The 26,409-nt window shown below is 47.7% G+C and overlaps 2 pseudogenes; both read right to left on the bottom strand.

Annotated features, from left to right (window-relative positions):
- On the bottom strand, positions 1-24,707 carry LOC119300570 (annotated as a pseudogene).
- LOC119304626 lies at positions 11,337-11,475 on the bottom strand (annotated as a pseudogene).
- Positions 24,708-26,409: the final 1,702 nt, after the last annotated feature.

Below are 26,409 nucleotides of genomic sequence, written 5' to 3'. Positions count from 1 at the left end.
TCAGAGGTCTACATCAGCTGGTTGCCCACGGGGACAGGGTTGAGTGGTTGACCACGAACCAAATGCAGCTCGAGGCATCTCTCCGCGATCGGATAAAACTCGGATGCATCCCACAAGGCAAACACAAAGAAAGTACATTGAGATGGAGCTTGGTTAGACATCCGCAACACAATCGAGCATAATCTTAGCTACTAATCATCATCACCCTTCTGTGAGCCTAGCTTGAGGTTCTGGTTTTGCAATGCACTAAGTAGAGGTAACTAAGATGAGAGATCCCGGTTTTCGGAGCAATCGTATGTTTACTGAACTAAAGTTTTCAGAGCCCAAGGAAAGTAACCGCAATAGGTTCTGAGCTGAAGGTATAAATTATCTAATTTCGTTGGGTAAGAATGTTCCAAGTTACTGAACTGAAGTGGCACAAAAGCGAAGCGAGTTTTCTGAGCATTTGTTTACTTTTATTAATATCTTATTATTGTCTTGTCCTTGATGAAAAACAAAATTCCCCTTATTCAAACAGAATTGACCGACTCCCAGATTTACATGGATGCAAGCACAGAAACCTTACATCCTTTTATGCCATTCTCTCCTTAAACAATTTGAAGTCGTCAACTGCAGGAAACAAGAAAAAGGTAGTAGTAATCAGCCCTGGTGAGTCCATCATCTATCTTTGCTCTACAATCTACATGGTTTAGAAACAAAATCTAGTGAAAACTTACTGGAAGGAAAACGGATAATGGCAACCTGACCTGAAGTATATCATCAGGAATTGTTCTTTCAGACCAAGGACAGATTATGAAGGGGAATGTTTGTGGAAATTATAAGTTGTCAAACAGATCAAGATAGAGGATGCAGTCAAGTGCAGTGGAGATTCAGAGTCATGGCAGAAGCAAAAGAGACCCGTTTTCGTCATACCCGAGAGAGAGATTGCCTGTACTGGAACTCCAGGCATCTCTCCGCAGCCAGACAAAACTTTGACGCCCACATCTGCACGATTTCACAAGTCAAACACAATGAAATTATATTCATGTGGAACACGATTAGGCATTCAGGACACAATCAGGCATAGTGCTTGCTATTCATTACTCTTGCTGTCAGCTAGAGCAAGTGGGCAGAGAGTTTCAGATTTTAGCTAACTAATCATCACCATTATTCTGTGAGCCTAGCCTAGCATGAGCTTGAGCTTGAGCTTCAGGTTTTGCAGTGCAATAGGTTAAGGTAACCAAGATGAGAGATCCCAGTTTTCAGAGCCATTATTTACTCAACTGAAGGTATGACTGAATGATTCAGTTTCAGAGAAATTATTTTCAGAACCCTAAGAAAGTAACCACGGCAAGTTCTAGTCTGTCGAACTACGGATGATCTAGTAATTTACCATACTCTTGTTAGTCTCTTAGTATTGTCTGATCATCGATAAAAACAAAAGTTCCCCTTCAAAATCCATTGGAAACCGATTTACCAACACCCAGATTTCTATGAATACAAGTGCAGAAACCTTACACCCTTGTACACTCCTTGAAAAATTTGAAGTCATCAACTGCAGAAAACAAGAAAAGATAGTAATCAGCCTTGGTGATTGCTGAAGATCTTTCTCCGTCATTCTAGCTTTGTTCTACATCTAGATATAGACAACATCGTGACTGCATATTATCCATATGATACAGACAACAACCTGATTCGAAATATGACATCAGCATATGATACGGGACAAACTATGCAGGAGAATGTTTGTGCAAATTATAAGTAGTCAAGCAGATTAAGTTAGAAAGAGCAGTCATGTGCACTGCAAAGAAACCCGTTTTCGCCATACCTGAGGTTGCCTGCACTGTCTGACGTTTTTAAGAGGAGATAATGCACAGCTTCTGAAGATGAGCTAATGCATCCTCCACTGCCTCTCTGGATGTGGTCTCCAAGAAAGAAATCAACAGCATAAACTCGACTCCATAGTTAAAAAATCCTGTTGGGCAAACTTATTTATTTATCTGACATTTTTAGGCCGAGTTGAACAAAAAGGAAGTAGTAATAAAGCACTGCTTTCTACACCAAACTCCAGAGTCCAGCACATGGATGGAACAAGTATATTCTGAAACATGGCATACGCAAATGTAAGCATAAATTTCTCACAGAAGTGACAAGTATTGATTGTTGCTACATCAACTTTCTTATACAGGAACAGTCAATGAATAGAGCAAAAAAAGAGATGTATTAGTTAATACAAAGAACCTCATGTTCTTTTCAGGTGCAAACATACTACACAGTGACACAATTGTCATCATTCAGAATTTGGACAGTGAAATAAGCAACTGAGGTACCTTCTCAGTAATTATCTCCTCAAGCAACTTCCCATGTTTCAGAACCTTACGACAAGATTAAACAAAACATGTTACCAGGAAGTTACCAATACAGGCTAGCAAGAGAAGTATTTTGTTTTTTACTCTAGTAACTGAACAGGAATACATGGTAAGAAACTAAAGAAGCTCACAGATGGCATAAAGAAATTACTTCACTTCCTCCAGGGATTCGACCTTTTCCCTGCAAGACAATAATTGCTGCAGACATGCAACAATGTTCAGTTCATGGCTAACCAGAATATACAGACAAAGTGAAGAAACAGACCCAACCTTTTCAAGATCATTATTTGGAAGATCAACCTCCGGTGCACAGAAAGTGATAATGTCCTTAACTTTAAACCTTCTTCCACATTGAGGACACTAGCAAACAATAAATTGGGGGCTGCAATAGTTTTTTTTCAAATAAAGATGAACAGGCTCTAAATTAGTTAGCAACAATAAACCATATGGCTAAATGTTAGTGTGATCTTTCTCCAAAATAAACATCCTCCACATCAACTCAATGTTTAAACACAGATAAGTCACAGTTCCTACATATAAGCATTAAAGATAGCATAGGTACTACAATGATTAGGCTACATTCTACATCTATCCCATGGCCGACTTGACAAAATTCAAGATTCTGACGTAGTCGTAGAACAAAGCTGAGTGCTTGCCCTCCAAGCCATCACGGTGGTGTCGGTTGCTTCCCGCAACTGTATCAACTTGAAATGAGTTGCTGAGAGACTTGTATCGCTGTGTCTTGTTAACTCCCCTTGTGTGGTCCTTTGGGAAACCAAGTAGAAATTCCATCTCATCAGGCTCCAAGGGAGCAACAATGTTTTTCCCAACCACACAAGATTCCATTTTTTTGCACTCGTCCATGACATATTTCTGAACACTTTTTGGCGGTGGATTGCCTGAGCTTGCAAGAGCACGCTGGATCCGTTCTGTCAACTTTGCACTGTGTGAACTAGCGGAACGTCTTACCTTCTCAGGCCGACGGCTTCGTGTTATATAGATGGGGCGCACCTCCCATAACAGCGCATACATTCGGTTGAGATTACATTCTTGGAGAGGAAGAAAGGAGATAGAGATAAGAGTTACAAGAGATAAACATTATACTCTAACTACCTAACCAGATGCGCCTCATGAAGATATCCGCCAGCCATGTAGATATTGATGTGTTTAACACCCTCCCTTAATCACAACTCCATTAAGTTGAGATTATACTTGAAGTTTTCAAAGCTCTTGACCGGCAATGCTTTTGTGAATCCATCTGCAATTTGATCACTGGAATGCACAAAACGAATGTCAAGTTGTTTGTGAGCCACCCTCTCTCTAACAAAATGAAAGTCTATGTCAATGTGTTTAGTCCTGGCATGAAACACTGGATTAGCTGAGAGATAGGTAGCACCAAGGTTATCACACCACAAACATGGAGCTTGTTTACTTTTTCTGCCAAGTTCCTTGAGCATGGATTGAACCCATATGATTTTAGCCGTGGCATTTGCCAATGCTTTATATTCTGCTTCTGTACTAGATCTGGAGACTGTAGCTTGCTTGCGAGCACACCATGAAATTAAGTTGGGTCCAAAGAAAATAGCAAAACCACCAGTAGAGCGTCTATCATCAAGACATACTGCCCAATCAGAATCAGAGAATGCACTGACAAGTGTAGAGGATGACTTGCTAAAATTGAGACCCATGCTTAATGTGTTTTTGACATATCTAACTATCCGTTTGGCAGCAGTCAAATGAACAGTTGTAGGTGCATGAAGGAACTGACATACTTTGTTGACAGCAAAAGAAATATCAGGCCTAGTAAGAGTAAGATATTGAAGAGCTCCTACCAAGCTTCTGTATTTTGTGCTATCCTCTTGAGTCAAGAGAGTTCCTTGTGTGAGAGATAACTTTTCTGAACTGGACAGTGGAGTAGGTGTAGGTTTACAACCCTGTAGACGAGCTTTTCTTACTAAGTCAACTGCATACTTTTCTTGGGAGAGATGAAGTCCATCCTTGTGCCTCTTACTTCAATCCCAAGAAAATAATGCAAGTCTCCAAGATCCTTCAAGGAAAAATCTGCACTCAAATCTTTTAACAACCCTGTGATAGCTTCATTAGATGAGCTTGTCACAATAATATCATCAACATATATCAAGACAAACATGCATGTATTGAACTTGTTGTAGATGAACAGAGAGGTGTCAGACTTTGAAGGGACAAAACCAAGTGTTTGCATTTTGTGACAGAGACGGGAGTACCATGCTCTTGGTGCCTGTTTCAAACCATAAAGTGCTTTGTCCAACTTGCAGACATGAGAGGGTGCACTTTTACTTATAAACTCAGGAGGTTGTCTCATATATACCTCCACTTCCAGAATACCATGAAGAAATGCGTTCTGAACATCAAGTTGCCTGAGATTCCATCCCCTGGAAATGGCAATAGACAAAACGAGACGGATAGTGGCAGCTTTAACAACTAGACTAAATGTGTCCTCGTAATCTATGCCATACCGTTGTTTAAAACCCTTTGCAACGAGCCTAGCTTTGTAGCGATCAATAGTTCCATCAGATTTCCTGTTTATTCTGAATACCCACTTGCAATCAATTAAATTTTTACCTTGCTGTGGAGGAACCAAATGCCAAGTTTTATTTTTCTTGAGTGCCATGTATTCTTCATTGATAGCAGTTTTTTCATCTTTCATCGCCAAGCGCTTCCTGAAGCGTCTGGGGTTCACCTGGTTCACCTGTAGAACAAACCATATTGTATTTGGTTATGTGTTTATAATTAACAGGATGTATTACCCCATGCTGTAGTCATGTACGTCATGACGGTGCAGCATCAGGATCCTCGGCCACGGAGAATCTGCTCCAGCCGGATCTTCTATGGCAGTTTGATCAGGTGCAGCATGTTCTGTAGGCGCAGAAGATCCCGGGGCCTCATCATTGGAGGATGATGGCGGATCAGCCTCGAGGCGAACGCCAGTCTTCGGCGCGCGCGTGGGTGCACAGGAGCCTACGCCCGGTCCCGCAGCAGATCCGGGTCCCGTGTCAGGTCGGCGAACCTGGTCGCGCCGCTTGTACGTGAACGGCTGGTCACGGAAGCGCACGCCGTCCTGGCGAACCGCGTTGTGACGCCCCCGATTCAATCGTACACTAATCATACACGCAAATGTGTCCGATCAAGATCAGGGACTCACGGGAAGATATCACAACACAACTCTACAAATAAAATAAGTCATACACGCATCATATTACAAGCCAGGGGCCTCGAGGGCTCGAATACAAGAGCTCGATCATAGACGAGTCAGCAGAAGCAACAATATCTGAGTACAAACATAAGTTAAAACAAATTTGCCTTAAGAAGGCTAGCACAAACTGGGATACAGATCGAAAGAGGCGCATGCCTCCTGCCTGGGATCCTCCTAACTACTCCTGGTCGTCGTCAACGGCCTGCACGTCGTAGGCACCTCCGGTGTAGTAGGGGTCATCATCGACGGTGGCGTCTGGATCCTGGGCTCCGGCATCTGGTTGCGGCAACCAGGTAGAAGGGAAAAGGGGAAAAGAGGGAGAAAGGCAACCATGAGTACTCATCCAAAGTACTCGCAAGCAAGGAGCTACACTACATATGCATGGGTATATGTGTAAAGGGCCATATCAGTGGACTGAACTGCAGAATGCCAGAATAAGAGGGGGATAACTAATCATGTCGAAGACTACGCTTCTGGCAGCCTCCGTCTTGCAGCATGTAGAAGAGAGTAGACTGAAGTCCTCCAAGTAGCATCGCATAGCATAATCCTACCCGGCAATCCTTCCCTCGTCGCCCTGTTAGAGAGCGATCACCGGGTTGTATCTGGCACTTGGAAGGGTGTGTTTTATTAAGTATCCGGTTCTAGTTGTCATAAGGTCAAGGTACAACTCCAAGTCGTCCTGTTACCGAAGATCACGGCTATTCGAATAGATTAACTTCCCTGCAGGGGTGCACCACATTTCCCAACACGCTCGATCCCCTTTGTCCGGACACACTTTTCTTGGTCATGCCTGGCCTCGAAAGATCAACACGTCGCAGCCCTACCTAGGCACAACAGAGAGGTCAGCACGCCGGTCTAAATCCTATGGTGCAGGGGTCTGGTCCCATCGCCCATTGCACACCTGCACGTTGCGAGGGCGGCCGGAAGCAGACCTAGCCTAGCAGGCGTTCTAGTCCAATCCGGCGCGCGCCGCTCAGTCGTTGACGTCACGAAGGCTTCGGCTGATACCACGACGTCGAGTGCTCATAACTGTCCCCGCGTAGATGGTTAGTGCGTATAGGCCAGTGGCCAGACTCAGATCAAATACCAAGATCTCGTTAAGCGTGTTAAGTATCCGTGAACGCCGACCAGGGCCAGGCCCACCTCTCTCCTAGGTGGTCTCAACCTACCCTGTCGCTCCGTCACAAAGTAACAGTCGGGGCCGTCGGGAACCCAGGCCCACCTCTACCGGGATGGAGCCACCTGCCCCTTCAGCCCCATCTCCGAACAGTATCATAAGTAATGTAACAGTATAAAGTATATAGCATATACCCGTGATCACCTCCCGAAGTGATCACGGCCCAGTAGTATAGCATGGCAGACAGACAAGAGTGTAGGGCCACTGACGGAACACTAGCATCCTATACTAAGCATTAGGATAGCAGGTAAAGTATCTACAGTTGTAGCAACAATGACAGGCTATGCAACAGAATAGGATTAACGGGAAGTAGTAACATGCTACACTACTCTAATGCAAGCAGTAGAGAGAAGAGTAGGCGATATCTGGTGATCAAGGGGGGGGCTTGCCTGGTTGCTCTGGCAAGAGAGAGGGGTCGTCAACACCGTAGTCGTACTGGATAGCAGCGGCGTCGGTCTCGGTGTCTAGCGAGAGAAGAGGGGGAAGAAACAATAAATATAATGCAAACAAAAGCATGGTGATGCATGACATGGCAAGTAGCGGTGCTAGGGGTGCCCTAACGCGGTATGAGGTGGTACCGGTGAAGGGGGGAAACATCCGGGAAAATATCCCTGGTGTTTCGCGTTTTCGGACAGATGAACCGGAGGGGGAAAGTTGCGTGTTCGGTATGCTAGGGATGCATGGCGGACGAACGGGCTGCGTATCCAGATTCGTCTCGTCGTTCTGAGCAACTTTCATGTACAAAAATTTTCCATCCGAGCTACGGTTTATTTTATATTAATTTTAAAAGATTTAAATCATTTTAGGATTTATTTAATTATTTAAATCAATATTATCCAGAATAGTGTTTGCTGACATCAGCATGATGTCAGCAGTTGACCTGGTCAACCTGAGAGGTGGGTCCCACCTGTCAGTGACCCATTTTAATTAACGACATTAATTAACCTAATCAGGGTTAATTAGGGGGGTGGGCCCCACTGTCATTGACTAATTAAGTAATTAACTAATCAGGTTAATTAGATAACTAACGTTTGATTAGTTTAATTAGTTGTTTAATTTAATTAATCAAAATTAATTAAGTTAATTATTTCTTTAGTTAATTAATTAATTATTAATTATTTTTATTTTTATTTAATAATTTTTAATCCCCTTTTTATAGACGTTCTGGGCGCTGGGGCCCGCGTGTAAGTGGCCCAGGGCCTTGCGGGCGCCGGGTTCATGGTTGCGGGTGCTCGCAACCGAGGCCATGAGAGGCGAGGGCCAGCGCGCCCGGGGCCTCGGTGGCCGGCGACGACGGGAGCAGCGCCGAGCACGGGGAGCTGCGTGGCACGACGCCGGCGAGACGAGCCGTGGCGGCCTTCGGCGGGCGCAGGGGAGCTCGGTATGCGCCGGCGGCTACATGCAACAGGGGACGGCGGAAGGTGTAGCAGCACGGGCAAGCGAGGCGCGAGGACAACGCAAGCGGGCGGCGCGAGCGGCCGGTGGGAGCGGCGGCGCGGTGGAGCAGATCCGCAGAGCGGGAGCAGGGGCGGCGAGCAGTCGCGGTGGCGCAGCGAGGCGGTCAGCGTGCGGGGTTGAGTGAGAGGCGGCACGGCCTCGGCGAGGCAGGGACACGGCGGGCGACACCGAGGAGCGATGGTCGTGGGGCGAGGGTCGGGCGCAACAGCAGCAGGCCGTAGCGAAAGGCGGGGCCAAACACGGGCGCGCGGACGCATGAGCGCTGGAGGTGCGGGCGCGGCCCCGCGCGTGTGAGCGCGCGTGGGTGCGCGGGCGGCAGGAGGAGTAGCACGACAGGGACGCGCAGTGCACGGCACGGGGCTCGCGGTGCGCGGCGGGAGCGAGGCAGAGGAGAAGGAGGGGCCTCACGAGGGGTTTGTAGGGCACGGGGCAATGGGAGTCGAGGAGGAAGTCGAAGACGACGGCGACGTGATGACGAGGTGCAGCGGCGTGCGTCGATGGCGTCGGCGACGTTAGGGTCGGGGAAGTCAAGGCGGAGGAGCTTCGGCGAGGCTCCTCCGGTGAACGGCGACGGCAATCCGGGGCGGTGGCGTCGATGGGGTCGGGTGCGTGGTCGCCCCGATCTCGATCTAGATCGAGGGAGTGAGGGGAGAGTGGGGGAAGTGGGGATCGGGTGGTTAGGGTCTTGGTCGGGGTGGGGGTGGCCGGCTGGGCCCAGGGGTCCAGCGGGTTCTCTTTCTCCTTTTCCTTTTTTTTGCTAGTTTTGTTTTTTCTGGTTTTGTATTTTCCTTTTCTTTTCTTTATTTTATTTCCTGTTTTAAATTATTTTAAATTATTTAGGCCTTTTATAAAAATGTGTTTACTACACCATATTTATCTGTGTAATATTTAGTACAAACCGAACATTTTTATTTTAATGTTTGAAAACTTTTATTATTTACCAAACTTTGAATTTGAATTTTGGACCGGTTTTGATCTAACGATAGATTAGCAGCAGTAACCGTGGTGATGTCGCACCATTAGCGTGGGATCACTGTAGCTTAATTATCCGGGCATCACACGCGTGCGGCCTCGTGTCAGACGAGGATTGGCGCGGAGAGGCACTTGGGCCGCCACCAGTTGGGGCGTGACGCGCGGCGTGCGCTGGGCTGGAGACAGCCGCACGGTCGGCTGGCGCTGTCGCCTGCGCGTCTGGCGTGTCTGCCGGCACCGATCCCGAGGGAGATCGACTGAGCTGCTGCTGCGGAGTCAATCCCGAGGATCATTTGCCTCCCGGATGCAGACACATGATGGACCTGTCGGCGTGTTTTTTCACTGATTTCTTCATTATTTTCGCTGTTATCTCCTGGAACATCATCAGAAAACTTATGCACACCATTAGTAGCAGGATTAGTCAGCATTGGATCATCAGAATTCGGACCCCCTTGATCAATGGTGGTAAGATGAGTAGGTAAGAGGAGAATTTCTTCTCGGAGACGAGCACCGGCGTTTGGGTGTAGGGTGGCGAAACGAAATTGTGTTTCGTCAAAAACGACGTCACGAGATATATAGACATGGCCAGTAGAAATATCTAAGCACTTGACACCTTTGTGTTGAGGGCTATACCCTAAAAAAGCACATTGTTTTGAGCGAAGCATGAGTTTTCTTTTGTTGTATGGGCGAAGATTGGGCCAACAAGCACACCCAAACACGCAAAGAGATTTATAGTCTGGTTTGATGTGAAGAAGTCTTTCTACTGGAGTTTGATTATTGATGACTCGACTATGAAGCATGTTAATGATGTGAACAGCAGTAAGAAAGGCCTCATCCCAAAACTTGAGGGGCATGGAGGCTCCTGCCAGGAGAGCTAGCCCGACCTCAACTATGTGTATGTGCTTCCGTTCAGCAGAGCCGTTCTGTTGGTGGGCATGAGGACATGAGACGTGGTGTGATATGCCAAGTGTTTGGAAGAAGGAGTTGAGTTTTTCATACCCCCCCTCCCCAGTCCGATTGGACTGCAATAATTTTATAATTTTGCTGTCAAATTTTCGTTCAACCAAGGCTTGAAAGTTTTGAAAGACTTAAAAGACATCAGATCTCTTTTTGAGAAGATAGATCCACACAAACTTTCTATAGTCATCTATAAAGCTTACATAATACTCATGTCTACCAACAGAGGTGGGAGCAGGACCCCACACATCAGAAAAGATCAATTGAAGTGGTTTGGTAGAGACACTAGTAGATACTGGATACCGTAATTGATGACTTTTAGCACATTGACAAGAATCACAAATGGTTTCGACATTTCGCTCACCAACAAATGGGAGTTTATTTTTCCTAAGCAATTTTTCAACTAAAGAAAAAGCAGCATGCCCTAATCGATCGTGCCACCGTGTTGACGAAACTTTGACAACACTATTGGCTTGTTTATTGAGTCTCCTAAGCTCCGGAATCAACGGGTAAAGCCCTCGAACACATCTACCTCGATAGAGAACCTTCTTCGTGGCCTGGTCCTTGATCAAAAAGAAATAAGGATGAAATTCGAGGAAAACATGATTATCAAGGGCAATTCTATGAACTGAGAGGAGACTTTTAGCAGCACTAGGGACATGCAAAATTTTCTTGAGATGAATTGGACGGTGAGGGGTACGAAACGTAGAATGACCAATGTGACAAATCTGCATACCTTCTCCACTTGTCATGTGGATGTGATCTTTGCCACGATACTTGTCTTTCATCGTGACCTTCTCAAGCTCGTTGGTGATGTGATTGGTGGCGCCGCTATCGACGTACCAAGTTGTGTCGATGCCGTAGGATCCATCAGCGGCGGCAGCCACTTTTTCTTCATCTTGGGAGTCCTCGTCGTCTTCATCATAACGGTACCAGCAATCCTTCGCGGTGTGCCCTGGCTCACCACAAATTTGGCAGCGAGGCGTCTCCGGTCGAGCCCGAGGTGGACCGCCGCCACGATGACCACGAGATGCACCAGAGCGGTTGTTGCCGCCACCACCGTGTCCGCCAGATTGCCCCTTGGCGTGAGAAGAGCTACGGCCACGTGATCCACCACCACGGCCACGCACCGCGGCGTTGGCAGAGGAGCGGAAGCCGCCGCTGCCCGAGTGATTAAACTGGGCCATGCGCTGGTCGAAGTTGCTGAGCATGGCATAGAGCTCGTCGAGGGAGACCAGCGTGACGCGTGCGTCGAGGGCGGAGACGAGGGGCTGGTAGTCGACGTCGAGGCCGTGGATGATGTAGGAGATAAGTTCGTCATCTTGGATGGCCTTCCCCGCAGCGACAAGCTCGTCGGCGAGGCCACGGAGAGAGGCGAAGTAGGAGGCAACCGTCTGGTTGCCCTTCTGCGCATTGATGAGCGCCGTCCTGATGTTATTCATGCGGCTCATGGACTGCGAGGAAAACATACCTGCCATTGCTGTCCAGTGCGCGTGCGCCGTGGTGACCGTGGTCACCGCAATCAGGACCTCCTTGGAGAGGGTGCTGAGCAGGTAGCCCAGCACCTGTTGATCCTCCCGGACCCAGATTGGATGGAGAGGGTTGGGCTTAGTGCTTTCTTTGCCATCCTTGTCCTTGGTGACATGAAGCCTGCCTGGCTCCAGTGTGGTGCCGTCGACGTAGCCGAAGAGGCCGGCGCCGCGCAGATGAGGAGTGACCTGCGTGTGCCGAAGCACATAGTTCGTGCGTGTTAACTTCTCGGTGACCTGCGCATTGAGGGTGGTCTCGGAAGCGCCGGAGGAGGAGGAGGAAGACATGGCTAGGCTCGGTAGATGGGATCTCAGTAGATGGGAAGAGATGGGGCTCTGATTACCATGTGCGAACTAGCGGAACGTCTTACCTTCTCAGGCCGACGGCTTCGTGTTATATAGATGGGGCGCACCTCCCATAACAGCGCATACATTCGGTTGAGATTACATTCTTGGAGAGGAAGAAAGGAGATAGAGATAAGAGTTACAAGAGATAAACATTATACTCTAACTACCTAACCAGAAGCGACTCATGAAGATATCCGCCAGCCATGTAGATATTGATGTGTTTAACATGCACTTGCTACACATGTTTGTAAGCAATTGAGCTGTGTTCTCTGGTCCCAGAAAGGCCACCACTTCTTGTAATGAGGGAATGCCTCAAATATGGTCTTCGGGGGCAGAGGAAGAAGAGGCAATCTGTTATCAATCTGCACATAAATGAAGAGAATCCACAAACTCTGGCTGAATGTCAAACAGATTCCTTGAAGTTTTCGCCCATTCACCTTTTGGAGCTCGGGCCACATTTTCATAATAGAAAAAAGGTGGTCCGATATCTAGTTTAGAAAGCATTGAGGTAACTGATGGTCCCCTGTAACCAGGCAAGTTAAATCCAGACATTGGATTTGGGAGAGGCATTGATTCCTCATCGCTGCCATTCAAGGAAGGTCGATTGCCTTGTCCTTCACCCCCATATCTCTTCCTCTTTTTCCTGCTCTCTTCCATCAACCTTGCTTTCTTTCTGCCTCCAAAGGAATTGAAGCATCTATCTGTAACCTGCCAAATGTACACAGATTCTAGTGTCCTTACATCAAATTAAAAGAGCGAAAATGGCATCTTATTCAAGTGTACATCAAACCACAAGGTACCTGATGGTCAGATAAGTTTCTAGAATGACAATCTTCTGCGGCACGCGATGCACTAATCGAATCAACTAATAGACAGATATCAACATCCACACCTAGGGAAATTCAAACAGAAATATATAGCATAAGGCATACCACATCTTGTAATAGCCCTATTTGCTTCATCTTCAGAAAAGCCCATGTGTACTAAGGAGTTGATCTTATCGTCCCTCTCTGACATCTCTCGCAAAAATTCCTGCATAAAAGTACAACAAAATAAGAGATTAGAATATACTAGATATATCTCACTGACTTCTTACTGCCAAACTAAGTGATTGCTGACAGGGATATACAACTACGTAGCAACATGTATATGGCTAGAGAAAAGAAGGGGGCCTACACTATTCAATGATCAAGAGATGAATAGCATAGAGTTCCCAAGAAACAAGCGAACAAAACAGAAAAAAAATTATATCAATGCAATAATTTAGGAACCTCATTTCTTCCGGTGCTGTTTGAGAATGACATTAATACAATAGCAAGTAACAATATGAAGTACTAGTTGTGCTGGACAGGAATGAACGGGCAGGTTAGTTGTTTCATCTGGTTGTGCTGGATGCATAGCAATAGTGAAACACAATCATCTGGTCTCTCCATGCTGCTTTCATGATAGAATTTTAAACACCGGTGGATGGATGATGAAGCAAACCGTGCGTCTTCAAGAGAAGATGACGAAGTGATGAGCTGGGTTGCAGCACAAACTTTACAACAGTGCAGGATATAATTATTTAGGTCCAGTCATATTCTTGCTTCTTTGTTTAGTATTAAGCATTCAAGTTTAGCTTCTATTTCTTCCAAACTCTTCTGAGCTCAGTATGATTGTAGACTATATCCTGGACTACAAATTACTCCTTCCGTTAGGAAATAACTGGCGTTGTTTTAGTTCAGATTTGAACTAAAACCGCACCACTTGTTTCCGAGCGGAGGTAATGAATCAAAAACCATAACCGGTGCACAAACTTGGATTTTTGCAGGTTAAAGCGCCTGCGGTATGTATAATATATTCTCTTGGTTAAAGCACCTGTAATATAATTTTCTTGTACCAACATAACTCCACAAGTTGCAAGCCTTACTACTAATATTCAAATGCATAAAAACTGAAGAGAAAACGAGTGGTGACTAACAAAAATATCTAGGGGGAATATTGCAGAACAATAATACACTCTTAAACGATAAATTTTTAACATGGTGAAAATTCTATGTAACAAAAATCAAGTGCTCAAACTACACTCACGAAATCTCAAAACAGTAAGTAACAGGGGTGCTCATGGCAAAGATTTCAAATATATCAGCATATGATCAAAGAATTCTTGGCTACTGAACTGAAGATAAGTAATCATCTACTCCTTCCATTCCCAAATATTTGTCTTTATAGAGATTTCAACAAGTGACTAACTACGAAGCAAAATGAGTGAATCTACACTCTAAAATATGTCTACATACATCCGTATGTTGTAGTCCATTTGAAATGTCTAGAAAGACAAATATTTGGGAACAGAGGGAGTACCTCACAACCAGAATCATCAGAGATTGACTCTCTACCACCAGCATCATCATCACCATCCCAGTTCCCAAAATCCAGATCATCGTTATCTTCAACAACAGGGGATGAAGCCAGAAGTAGAGTGATTATTACCCACTGCATCATCGTCATCTAGTCAGTATGGAGATACTATCACTAGCCGTCAAGCAGGGTGGAAGACGTGTTCAAAAGGCGAAAACGTAAAACGTTGGCGGGTGGTTTGAATGTGTGGGCCGGTCTGGTGTGGGCTTGGGTGCGTGTAGCGGGCCTTGGGCCGTTTGTATTGTTGGCAGCGTATATAAGCTGGCCGTGTGGATCCCTGCGGGGTATCGTTGCATGAATTTGAATTCACTCTCTCTCTCTCTCTCTCTCTCTCTCTCTGGTTGCGTCTGCATCTCTCTTTCCCTCTCGCTGATCCCCTCTCCTATCCGATCTCGCAGGCGACGAGCCCCAAATCCGGCAGCCTCCCTTGGCCAAAGGCAAGGGTGTTACAATCTGGTATCAGAGCGACCGGTCCGTGGCTCGCTTCCGCTATTCTTGAGAGCGTACGCGACAAATTCCGAGGCGACGGTCTCCGATCACCCTAGGGTTCGATCGGTGTAATCCCCGACCTGAGGTGGGTTGCTCCAGAGAGGAACGACACGACGGCGTTCAAGGCCAGCACCCAGACGAAGCACATCACGCGCGGGATGGAGCTGTTCCAGGAGCGCATGCTGAAGGAATTCGCGGAGCTGCGGGCGGAGCAGAGCAAGTTGGGCAAGGTGGCGGAGAGCTGCGACCGATTGGAAGCGCTGGACGAAATTGGAGGAGCAGTCTCAGCGCCTGGACCAAGTGCAAGTGAAAGTGAATCTCTCCTGCGACACTCTGGGCAAGGTGCAGCAAGAGCAAGCGCAATCGGCGAAACAGAGCGTCGCCGCATCAGTGGGCAGGGGAGGCGCAGCGTTGAATGGAACTCCGATGTGAAGGGGTGCTCGGGGCTGCGCCCGCGGCGTTGGGCTCCACGGCGAGGAGCCAACCACGGCCAAATCAGGTACCTGTCCCCAATCCTTACCCCAGTGGTGAGCAAGGCGAGCATGTGATGCGAGAGGAGGCGACAGGGAAGAGAAACTGGATGCCGAAGATGGATTTCCCAAAATTCGATGGGACGGGAGTGAGGATTTGGATCGATCAGTGCGAGGCGTTCTTTCAGTTGTACAGTATTCCCAACAGTTTCAGAGTCACTTCAGCGTCCCTGCATCTAGTGGATAACGCTGCTCACTGGTTTCAGTCCTATAAACAAGGAGGAGGTTGGCCGAGTTGGGAGCAGTTCTGTGCAACATTACTGGCAGAATTCGACGTTAATGTTCACAGGGAGCTGCTGCAGACACTGATGAGACTGAAACAGTGGGGATCTGTGGAAGAGTACAAAAACAAATTCCATCAGTTGGTGTACAACATTAAGCTCTATGAACCATCCATTAGTGATACTCTGCTAGTAACCAGATTTACCATGGGACTGAAAGAGGAATTGAGTGCTGGAGTTGAGATGCAATTGCCTGAATCAGTCCACCAGGCTGCCCTGTATGCTCTCATACAGGAAAGGCAAATGAGTCAGAGTAAGGGAATAGAGTTAGTGGACAAAAAAGTACATATAACAAGCAGGACAGTAAATCATCAGTAGCTCCAGGTGAACTTTGGAGGGCCAGACAGTTAAAGGAGTACAGGAGAGCAAATGGACTGTGTTATAGTTGTGGAGAAAAATACACTCCTGGGCATGTATGAAACATCACTAATAACAGTACTGCCCAGTTGAAAGCAGCAGAATGTATAGATCCTCATCAAATCATTTTTGATGCTGTGTTAGATGCATTGTTGGAAGAACAGCAAGAGGAGTGTGCTACTATTTCTATACAGGCACTGTCTGGAGCTTCACATCCCAAAACCATACAATTCAGAGCACTAATTGGAAATCAAGTTGTGCTGATACTGTTAGATTCGGGAATTACTCACACTTTTGTGGATCAGGCTCTGTTGGACAGAGTTAAACTAACACCAGAAGCCTTGCCTACACCCTTGTTAGTGAAAGTGGCTAATGGTGATCTACTACAGTGCTCTGAATGTGTACCACAGTTGACTTGGTGGATACAAGGCCACAATTTCACTAATGAAATGAGGGTTTTGTAGTTAGGAGGATATGACATAATATTGGGCATGGACTGGTTGGAGAAGTGGGGAGTGATGCAATGTCAATGGGCTGAAAAATGGATCCAGTTTGATTACCAAGGGAAAGCTGTGAAACTGCAAGGAGTGTTACCAGCTAAAAAAACACAGTTGACTGAAATCCCAGTGGAACAAGTAGTTAAATGGGATAAAGGAAATGACATTATGGCAGTTGCTTTAATACAACTAGTATGGGATAAAATGCAGAAAATGAAGTTGCTACACCAATCAAAGAAGTTTTGCAGGAGTTTTCTGATGTGTTCAGTGATCCAAAGACACTACATTGTCACAGACACATAGATCATGTGATTAATCTTGTACCAGGAGCTGTTCCTGTCAACAGTAGACCATCAGAGTCTGTGTCACTTAGGAGATCAAGTACTGACTTCAGAGCTACAGAGAAAAGCTATGACTAAGCTGGTGGGTTTACAGTTTAGCATCCAGTACAAGAAAGGAGTTGAAAACACTGCTGCACATGCCTTGTCTAGAGTTGCTCATCTATTTCCTATTCAAGTTGTGTCTACATCTCAACCTGTTTAGATACAAGAGGTGCTGAACTCCTATACTGTAGACTCTGAAGCTCAAGAATTGCTGCAAAAGCTAGTTGTAGATCCTGCTGCTTGTCCAGGGTTTCAGTTGCATAAAGGATTGTTGAAACATAATGATCAGATTTGGATAGGAGCAAATACAGGGCTTAAAATCAGACTGATACAAGCTTTTCATTCTTCTCCTGTGGGAGGACATTCAGGAATTTTACCAACATATTTCAGAGTGAAACAGTTGTTCCATTGGCAGGGTATGAAAGGAGATATTGAAAACTTTGTCAAGCAGTGTGTTGTGTGTCAACAAGCAAAACATGAATTGTATAAATCTCCTGGTATGTTGCAACCCTTACCAATTCCTGAAGGACCATGGCAATCCATAAGTATGGATTTCACTGAGGGGCTACCTAAATCTGAGGGCTACAGTTCTATCATAGTGGTGGTAGATAGGTTCACTAAAGTTGGCCATTTCATACCCCTCAAACACCCATTTACTGCTGCTGGAGTTGCCAAAGCTTTCTTGAACAATGTGGTCAAGTTACATGGTTTACCACTGTCCATCATATTTGATAGTGACAAGATCTTTACAAGCTCATTTTGGAAGGAATTATTCAGGGTATGGGGCACAGAATTACAGATGAGCATTGCATATCATCTTCAAACTGATGGTCAGACTAAAAGAGTAAATCAATGCCTAGAAATGTATTTAAGATGTGTTGTTCATGATTGCCCTGCAAAATGGAAAAGTTGGTTGCCCCAAGCAGAATTTGGTTACAATTCTACATTCCATTCATCACTTGGCTGTACTCCTTACAAGGCACTGTATGGACATGAGCCCAACATTGGACAACTAGCTGGAGATCACTCTTCCCTAAATGGAGAAGTCCATAGCTGGCTCTCTGCTCAGACAGAACACAGCAGATTGAAGGAACATTTGCAAAGGGCACAAGTGAAGTACAAGCACTATGCTGACAAAAACAGGTTACCTCCGGAGTTTTCTGAAGGAGAACAAGTTTATCTGAGGCTGCAACCGTATGCTCAATCATCATTGGTTAATAGGCTCTGTCCTAAGTTAACATTAAAGTACTTTGGACCGTTTAAGATCATAGCCAAAATTGGAGCAGCTGCCTACAAGCTCGAGTTACCTAAGGGAAGTCAAGTCCACCCAGTGTTCCACGTATCTCAGCTTAAATCACATGTACCAGATCACACACCAGTATTCACAGTGCTCCCCAAACCTCTTGATTTTTCAGTTCTAGGAGTGATTCCAGAACAGATCCTCGACAGGCGTTTAGTCAAGAAGGGCAACGCGGCGCATTTGTAGGTGTTGATCAAGTGGACATCTGTGCCGAATTCAGTGGCCACTTGGGAGGACTATGAAGTGCTCAAAGCACGGTTTCCAGATGCACCGGCCTGGGGACCAGTTGGGTCTCAAGGGGAGGGAAATGTCAGTATGGAGATACTGTCACTAGCCGTCAAGCAGGGTGGAAGACGTGTTCAGAAGGCGAAGACGTAAAGCGTTGGCGGGAGGTTTGAATGTGTGGGCCGGTCCGGTGTGGGCTTGGGTGCATGTAGCGGGCCTTGGGCCATTCGTATTGTTGGCAGCGTATATAAGATGGCCGTGTGGATCCCTGCGGGGTATCGTTGAATGAATTTGAATTCTCTCTCTCTCTGGTTGCGTCTGCATCTGTCTTTCCCTCTCACTGATCCCCTCTCCTGTCCGATCTCGCCGGCGACGAGCCCCAAATCCGGCGTCCTCCCTCGGCCAAAGGCAAGGGCGTTACAATCTAGTGCTTGCATTTCACATATCAATCGGAATAAACAATCCTTGCCATGAATCAAGAGCACTATAGAATAAATTCAGTAACAAAGCACATGGATAAATAGTCAAATACCGTATACATGAGCAGTAGCTCGAGCAGTGCATCTGCATCACTATGTCCTGAAATCAAAAGGTGTTAACAAATGGCACAAACACAAGCAAATAAATAAAATGGAAGTGATTACTTTTATATTACCAATCTCCTTCATACTCTTCATGACCATCTCTTTGGGGAAGCCCATTACCACATATCTCCCGATCAAAGATGTTTTTTTTCTCGAATACGCCTAGGTGGCGTATCATTGCATTGATAGGGAAGGAATAGTGAAGTTACAAGCGTTACGGGGGATCACCTCAGAGACGTACACATAAATGGCGGCTCTGTGGTGACAGGGTGAGCAGGAGACAGAGGGTTGCTCAGCCCTCGGAGACACGATCAGGTTACATTAAGACCCATGTCCATTCCTCTAGCTCGAGCCAAGGCCCAAGAGCGAGCTTCATCCTTGAATGCGACTATAAGCGATGGCAGGGAGGGCGCAATCTTGTCGAAGATGACGGCGTTCCGGTGCCGCCCGAGGGACCACGCGACGAGAGAGACCACGGTGGCGAGCGCACGATGCTTCGATGTCGGAGTGCCTAGGAGAGTAGTGTCTAGCCAGTCGAAGAAGTCAACCGAGCCGTTAGGGATGGCCGTGGTAGGAGAGCACCCGCATAGAATAGCATACCAAGTCGCCCGCGCGAAGACACAGCCCACCAGGATGTGGCGCATGGTCTCGGGTTCCTGGGAGCAAAGCACGCAGGCCGGCTCGTGAGGCCAGCCGTGCCGCGCAAGACGGTCCGCGGACCAGCAGCTGTTGAGGGACGCCAACCAGATGAAAAACTGCACCGAGGTGGGAGCGTTGGTTTGCCAGGCGAGGTGCCAGGTGGGCGAGGAGGTGGAGCCATGGAAGAGGGCGGTGTAGCAGGATGAGGCCGAGTAGCATCCATTTTCCGCCCAACGCCAGCGGATCGAGTCCGGTCGGTGGAGCAGCTGGACCTGCTGGAGGCGGATCCAGAGGCCAGCGTATTCTACCGTGGTCGCCAAGCCCAGAGCACCCTGGATGTCACGAGTCCAGCGGCGATCTGTAAGCGCATCTGCCACCGTGCGAGAGTTGCGGGCACGGCGAGGGACGAGGGCCGTGACATGAGGAGCAGCGTCAAGAATAGATTTGCCATCCAGCCAGGGGTCGATCCAGAAGCGGCAGGAAGTGCCATTACCAACGGACCATATCGTGGAGGCTCGGAAAAACTAAAGCACCTCGGGGTCGTGGGGTAGCTTAAGGTGAGCCCAGGGCCAGGAGGGATCAGTAGCCTGCAACCAGAGCCAACGCACGCGAAGAGAGATTCCAGCGCGGCGGAGGTCGCGGATACCTAAACCACCCAAGTCCAGAGGGCGGCATACCCGCGCCCAACTGACCAAGCAGGATCCCGAGCGCGCATCCATACGCCCATGCCACAAGAAATCCCGAAGGATGCGATTGGCCTTCTTGAGGATGGTGGGGGAGATTGCCATGGCCAGGAGCAGGTGGACCGGCATGGCACTCAGGACTTGGCGAACCAGAGCGAGACGCTCGCCGCGGTTGAGAAGAGCGGCCTTCCAGGTGGCCAGCTTGCGCGTGAGTTTCTCGATGATCGGCATGAGCTGGGGTGGAGGCACCCTCTTTATGGACAGCGGGAGACCCAGGTACTGGATCGGGAAGGCCACGACGGGGCAGGAGAGCGTAGAGCCAATGGAGGTAGAGACGTCGACGGGGCATTGAATTGGCGCGGCGAGGCACTTAGCAAAGTTAGTGCGCAGGCCGGAGACAGCACCAAACAGGTCCAAGATTTTGCTGATGGTCGAGAGCTCCGCGGCATCGGGGTGGCAGAAGATGACCACATCGTCGGCGAACAGGGAGATACTGGAAGGAGCATGCCGCAGTGTTAGGCGCTTGAGGATGCCGGATTGGACCGAGAACTGGAGCATGGTATTGAGCGTGTCGATGACCAGTGCAAAAAGCATGGGGGAGACGGGGTCCCCTTGCCGGAGTCCTTGCCCATGGGGAATGGGAGGCCCAGGTGTCCCGTTGATCAAGACGCGGGTGGAAGCAGTCGATATCAGGATGGAGACCCACTCGCGCCAACGATGGCCAAAGCCCATGTGCTGCAAGACCTCCATGAGGAACGGCCAAGAGACCGAATCGAAGGCGCGCGCAATGTCCAGTTTCAAGAGGACCCGAGGCTGTTTAAGTTGGTGGAGTTGCCTGGCCGTTTGTTGGACGAGAAGGAAGTTGTCGTGGACGCTCCTTCCGACAATGAAGGCACTCTGGTTAGAGGAGACAAGCTCGGCGAGGCGCGAAGCCAGCCGCAAGGAGAGAACCTTGGCAAAGAGCTTGCCAATGATGTGAATGAGGCTGATCGGACGGTAGTCGGAGAGGGAAGCGGCGTCCGAGCGCTTGGGCAGCAGCGTGATCAAAGCTTCGTTAAGGCGCTAGAAGGCCATGCCATTCAGAGAATAAAGCTTGCTGAATATGTCGCAGATGTCATCCTTGATGATGGGTCAGCAAGCGCGGAGAAATTCTGCGGTGAAGCCGTCGGGGCCTGGGGCTTTGCCGGATGAAAGGCGCTTGATTGCCTCCCAGATTTCCTCTGGCGTGAACGGCTGCTCGAGGGCGGAGAGATCAAAGGAACGGTGGCCAATTGCAGTCAGGTCAAGGGCGACAGAGCGCGGCGCCGGCGGGCCCAGATGTTGGAAATATGCCCTAGAGGCAATAATAAATTAGTTATTATTATATTTCCTTGTTCATGATAATCGTTTATTATCCATGCTAGAATTGTATTGATAGGAAACTCAGATACATGTGTGGATACATAGACAACACCATGTCCCTAGTAAGCCTCTAGTTGACTAGCTCGTTGATCAATAGATGGTTACGGTTTCCTGACCATGTGCATTGGATGTCGTTGATAACGGGATCACATCATTAGGAGAATGATGTGATGGACAATACCCAATCCTAAGCCTAGCACAAGATCATGTAGTTCGTATGCTAAAGCTTTTCTAATGTCAAGTATCATTTCCTTAGACCATGAGATTGTGCAACTCCCGGATACCGTAGGAATACTTTGGGTGTGCCAAACGTCACAACGTAACTGGGTGGCTATAAAGGTACACTACAGGTATCTCCGAAAGCGTCTGTTGGGTTGGCACGAATCGAGACTGGGATTTGTCACTCCGTGTAAATGGAGAGGTATCTCTGGGCCCACTCGGTAGGACATCATCACAATGTGCACAATGTGATCAAGGAGTTGATCACGGGATGATGTGTTACGGAACGAGTAAAGAGACTTGCTGGTAACGAGATTGAACAAGGTATCGGGATACCGACGATCGAATCTCGGGCAAGTATCGTACCGCTAGACAAAGGGAATTGTATACGGGATTGATTGAATCCTCGACATCGTGGTTCATCCGATGAGATCATCGTGGAACATGTGGGAGCCAACATGGGTATCCAGATCCCGCTGTTGGTTATTGACCGGAGAGTCGTCTCGGTCATGTCTGCATGTCTCCCGAACCCGTAGGGTCTACACACTTAAGGTTCGGTGACGCTAGGGTTATAGAGATATTAGTATGCGGTAACCCGAAAGTTGTTCGGAGTCCCGGATGAGATCCCGGACGTCACGAGGAGTTCCGGAATGGTCCGGAGGTAAAGAATTATATATGGGAAGTCTTGTTTTGGTCGCCGGAAAAGTTTCACGCATTATCGGTATTGTACCGGGAGTGCCGAAAGGGGTCCGGGGGTCCACCAAAGGGGTCCACCTGCCCGGGGGGGGCACATGGGCTGTAGGGGTGTGCGCCTTGGCCTATATGGGCCTATATGGGCCAAGGGCACCAGCCCCAAGAGGCCCATGCGCCAAGAGATAAGGGAAAGGAAGAGTCCTAAAGGGGGAAGGCACCTCCGAGGTGCCTTGGGGAGGATGGACTCCTCCCTGGCCGCACCCTTCCTTAGAGGAAGGGCCAAGGCTGCGCCCCCCTCTCCCTTGGCCCTATATATAGTGGGGGGAAGGGAGGGCAGCCGCACCTAAGCCCTGGCGCCTCCCTCTCCCTCCCATGACACATCTCCCTCCTCACGCAGCGCTTGGCGAAGCCCTGTTGGAATCCCGCTACTTCCACCACCACGCCGTCGTGCTGCTGGATCTCCATCAACCTCTCCTCCCCCCTTGCTGGATCAAGAAGGAGGAGACGCCGCTGCTCCGTACGTGTGTTGAACGCGGAGGTGCCGTCCGTTCGGCGCTAGGATCATCGGTGATTTGGATCACGACGAGTACGACTCAATCAACCCCGTTCTCTTGAACGCTTCCGCGCGCGATCTACAAAGGTATGTAGATCCACACCTCCCTCGTTGCTAGATGACTCCATACATTGATCTTGGTGATACGTAGAAAATTTTGAATTATTGCTACGTTTCCCAACACCAGAACCCTGGCGAAGTGGGAGAAGGCCGCGCGGGCCATGCCGCTTTCATCAGAGATGCGCGTGCCATCCACGAGAAGGTCGAGCATGCGATTCTTGCTGGCTCTTTGGGAGACACGAATAGGCGGCACTTCCCCGTTGATCCACTCATTGGAACCCTTTACACAGTTACATGAACGAATATCAGACCATGATCTAACAAATCCTGGATGGCTCTTGCGCTGAAATACAAAAAAAATCAGACTTACAAGCGTGGATGGGCCAGGAGCATCGAAGTTCCTCATAGCCGGAGCCGATGAGGGCTCAGCCTCACCATCATTGTCCCACTCAAACTTACCACTGTCATCGCTATCACTGGTCCAGCCCTGTGACATGAGTTATGCACAGCTCAATTAATATTGAAAGCAAACCACCAAAAAAGCAATTATAGAGAACAAAATGATGTGAGAGAATAATAATTTTATTATGCCACAAGTCCACAACAGACTGAAGATACTGCTATTGAAATCTCCAGCATGAAATTATTACAACTGCATTTGACTCTCGAGTTTAGAATGCATCGGAAAGAAAGAAGGGGAAAACCCTTTTTTATTGAACAAACACCCCTCGACCACTGTCACATGAAGAAATTAAGCTAATGCCCGGAGAATATACATCAGCTCAATTAGAAACAGTTTGATTAGTTCGCTGGGCAATAGGAGATGACATGCATAACAGGGCTAAACAGACTTTATGGGAGTAAACTAAAGTGATCAAGTAGGTAAATCAAAAAAAGGTGAGCAGATTGACCAGGATTGCCCATTATCATGGCTAGAGTAAGATTAACTAAACAAGCACTCTGCAGTACCATTTGATGATGCTTTTACCAAATGGATAAACAACGATGTTTGCAGTCCAAATGAACTGTGCAAATGCGTGAGCTGAAGTGCCGGAGAAGTAAGAGTTTTCTTCATTTTAGCATATAGGTGGATCACGGTAACATAAACTAAAACAATAGAATCCCAGCATTAGAGAGTGTCAACCAGGTAATGCCGTAATGGTACGGTTGATCACAAGAGTGTCAATGTATCAACATGAACATGCAAGAGACCATGCAAGAACCGAAATGCGGAACACGAAATCAGCAGGGTCTCATTCAACTCTAGGTTCCAGAATGCATCAAGCGAATTTGAAAGAGCATATTCAGATGAACTGTTTAGATGGTGGTGCTATCTCTGCTATACAAAGCTGTATTTTGACCAATTATTGCAAGCATCTTACTTGGCGCCATCCTAATGCACGAACAATATAAGAAAATGCAGACAAGGACAAACAGATCGATCGAGTGGTTAACAACCAACGCAACATGATGCCTGGTAACAAGAGTCAATGTGTCTGACTTGTTAAAGACATGTCTGATCACAGGGACAGTCAACGTAAGTGTCGACATGAACAGCATATGAAGCAAAGTATGATACGACAGTAAAAACACGCAACACAGAATCAGCATTCTCATTGCTCTGCGGTCCAGAATGCATCCAGGAAAATTAAAGAACATATATATTAATCAAAAGGAAGTTAAGAAAAAGGATTCAGATGAGATTCTGCTATACAAATCCCACGCTATCTATGCAACATAATATCCAGTGACTGCTACAGTAGTAATATGGCAAAATCAACAAGTTGACTGCATCCGATTCAAGTGTCTGTAACAATGTAAGTTGGGGGAAAAGACCTCTTTTTTTAGCGAGCGAGAAAACCCCAAAACCCTCATATGCAAAACTTAATCACACGCATTTTTATTGAACAAACCCGAGAGCTTCGCCCCTGCATCGGAACCGAGAGCGGCACGGGAAAAAATAAATCTTTCCCGGAGCTTCTAGTACGAACGCGGTGCAGAGTAATCGCCAAAGATTCTGCAGGACACAATCCCCGCGAGTGTGCTGCCGCTCTGCCGCGGCGTGTATGCGGGCGCGTGGTTTTGTAGAAGAGAAGGGCACACGCGGCGGGAATGTGTCTCCGACGTGTGGGGCCGCGATGGGTACTTCCCTTATTTCTATGGGTGTGTGGCCGCACACAAAACCGGTCATACAGTTTTGTGCGCAGCGCACATCCACATTAAACCCAATAAGAGTCGCGCAAAGTGCGACCGCTGGGCTATGCCACGTCGGCATATTCACTGTTGCAGGTTTTTTTTACAGCGCTCGTCTGGCTCTCTGACTGGCCCACGTAGTTCTGATCGGCCGGAGGAAAACCTAGCGACACAACACGCGCAGGGAAAAATCCCTCCACCGCCACACCCGCTCTTCTCCCATCGCCCTCGCCCTCCTCCCTTCGCTCATCGGCGCCCCTCCTCGCCTCCTCCCCCTCTTCCCATCCCCACTTCTGCCCCGTGCCGCCGGCCTCTTCCTTGGCCGCTCGACTCAGCCAAGGCGTCGGGACGAAATCTATACCGGTGGGTGTGCCTTCTCTGCCCCTTCTCCTCCCCATTGATCTGATTTTCCCCTGATTTCTCTATCCTCTTTTTTCTTTTTGTGATTTGACTAATCCGGCTGCTCGAGTGCTCCAGTTTTTATTTGCAGGTGGTAATCTTGCTGCAATTTCCTTCCTGTGTCTCTTTCTCTCTAGGGAAGCTGCCTCCGGGGGTCGAGAGGAGGCATAAGAGACCTTGGGGAAATCGAGCATCTTGGCAGAGCGATGCCCCCATCCCATTCCCCTTTCTTTCTCAGTGTGTTTCTCCATGGACAACAGTGCCACGGACAGTTCCACCATTCAACCCTAGGTGAACTTCTCATTTATGTCAGAAGCACACTCTTCCTTGATCTGATTTTCTTCAGGATGTGGCTATTTATGGATTTTTTTTCTCTATGCACTCATTACCCTTGATTAAGTTCAGAAGATGCTAAATTGTGACAGCAGTTGGCCAAATTAGTAAGTCAATTTGAATCACATGCTTTGGAAAAAAAACTGTGCACATGAATCGTATTATATTC

Source organism: Triticum dicoccoides, chromosome 5A (genome assembly GCF_002162155.2).
Source record: "Triticum dicoccoides isolate Atlit2015 ecotype Zavitan chromosome 5A, WEW_v2.0, whole genome shotgun sequence".
Classification (NCBI taxonomy): Eukaryota; Viridiplantae; Streptophyta; class Magnoliopsida; order Poales; family Poaceae; genus Triticum; species Triticum dicoccoides.
The sequence above is the reverse complement of the archived record's forward strand: the minus strand, read 5'-3'. Positions and strand labels throughout refer to the sequence as shown.